Raw genomic sequence first — 2061 nt, 5'->3', positions numbered from 1 at the left:
CTCCTTGAGATATTGTTCCTCCATATCAGCTACTTTCAGTTTCAGTTTTTCATAATCTTCTACATTAATGGAATATTCCCTCATCTAATATTATGTACTGATGATACACTAACCAGTAATAATCTGTTTCTTCTCCTCTACTTGTGTCTTCTCTTCCAATATTTGAGTATCTTGAATTTTGAGCCTTTTGTAATATTCTATTAAGGATAAAAAGATATTTATTGCTTATACAAATTTGTACTTCATGTACAGTAGCCCATAAATATATGTACTATGATTATTGCTAATCATACCATATATGGTAAGCAGAGCTCACTCTACATCAATCTCATTATTTCTAATGCATGGACAATTTGACCTATATTGAGTACAGGATACTATTTCCATACTCAACATTCTCTAATCCACTAGTATCATAATGTAAACAATGTACACATAAACAACAGTACAACACAATAGTACCTAATTCAACAGTTGATTTATCCTTTACTGCTTGCTCAAGGAGAGTGGTAGCATCATCAAGTTGCTGACTAAGTGTTGCCTTTTCTTGAAGAAGCTGTTGCTGCTCTTTGTCTCGATCTTGCTGTATCTGCTCCTCCTTCTCTTTTATTTCCCTTTGAAGCTGTTCCTCATAGAACTCTCTTTCTCTTTGTAATTGCAGACGATTTTGAAATATTTGAAGCTGTTTTTCTGTTCCTAAATTCTCCCAATCACTCAGAATCCTTCTTCTTAGTTGATCTTGATACTGGCCCAGACATATTACACTAGTAGACCAATCATTATCACTAGTATATCCTATACAGTAACAAAATAGTGGAGAATAAGAAGTACACAAATTGATTACACTTAGTTACTATGGTAACCTTATTATTGATGGATTCATGTTTAATCATTGTATGTGTGACCTCTGTCAGTTTACACAGTTAACCACATGAACATATTATTGTATATAAATACACTGATAATAATATTTAATTCACTCTAGCTCCTATTAATATCAGTGTTTCTGTATCTGCAGTCATTATGTTTCACTATTGTACATAGCAGGAATGAATTGGTAATAATTAGTATCATAGGTATACGTCAAATGCTCTCATTAAATATTCATCATAAGAATTACTTACTTTATTCTAATATTATCATTACTAATTATCATTACATATTCAATACACATTGTATCTACTACTGTCTACATGTACTTACTGAGTTCAATAACTGCTGTATCAGTACTGTAGCTGTCTATTCCTCCTCCAAACTCAATTATCCAGTTAGTAGTTGGGGTCACACTCCACACTGAGAGAGTATGCCAGTATCTCCTAGTGACATTGACTGGTAGATTCATCTATAAAATGAAAATGATAATAATTAATTTGTGTATGACATTAATTTATTTGATATCTGGTTAATAAACACAATAACTAACTCACAGTTTTATAGTCTGCACAGTGTGTTTTATGTAACACAAAAATCAAATAATAAAATTAATAATACACAATATATTAATAGACAAGTATACACAACTGAGTCTGTTATTATATCATGTGAGTCCTCAATTAAGAACTTACTAAGTGTCTGCATGTACACACATACACATACACATACTAATGACACACTAACACACATACATCTACATCTATACATGCATACACATATAAAGCTACATGTAAAGCATGCATAATTGCTCACACACATACACACACATGTACATGTTACATGTACACATGATGTACGTGTTAGTACACACATAAACATATTAAAACATATGCACACATACACACAAATACATGTATGTACATACACAATCTATACAATGTATATAAAATACAATTTATTTTAATTCCAGCATCGACACTCTATCAATTGTGAATCCATCTTTACACAAACACACACACACACACACACACACATGTATATTCACACATATTTAGGTAAAGAAACAAACACAAAACACAAAAACACACAAACACACATTCACACTAAAAACAGACACACACACACATACTGAATACCAGCATTATTCATCAGTAGTTTTCACTGAGTATCATAATATGTACATGTACA

General features: G+C 31.6%; 1 long non-coding RNA gene across 1 annotated transcript; it reads right to left on the bottom strand.

Moving 5' to 3' along the window:
* Positions 1-27: 27 nt before the first annotated feature.
* On the bottom strand, positions 28-567 carry LOC109591774 (uncharacterized). Its single transcript, XR_002189983.1, has 3 exons — positions 463-567; positions 114-197; positions 28-59 (listed from the first exon to the last, which is right to left on the bottom strand). It is a non-coding gene; the product is annotated as an uncharacterized LOC109591774 (long non-coding RNA).
* Positions 568-2061: the final 1494 nt, after the last annotated feature.

Source organism: Amphimedon queenslandica, unplaced genomic scaffold (genome assembly GCF_000090795.2).
Source record: "Amphimedon queenslandica unplaced genomic scaffold, v1.1 AMPQUscaffold_7283_Cont20764, whole genome shotgun sequence".
Lineage (NCBI taxonomy): Eukaryota > Metazoa > Porifera > Demospongiae > Haplosclerida > Niphatidae > Amphimedon > Amphimedon queenslandica.
This window is presented reverse-complemented; position numbering and strand designations above follow the sequence as displayed.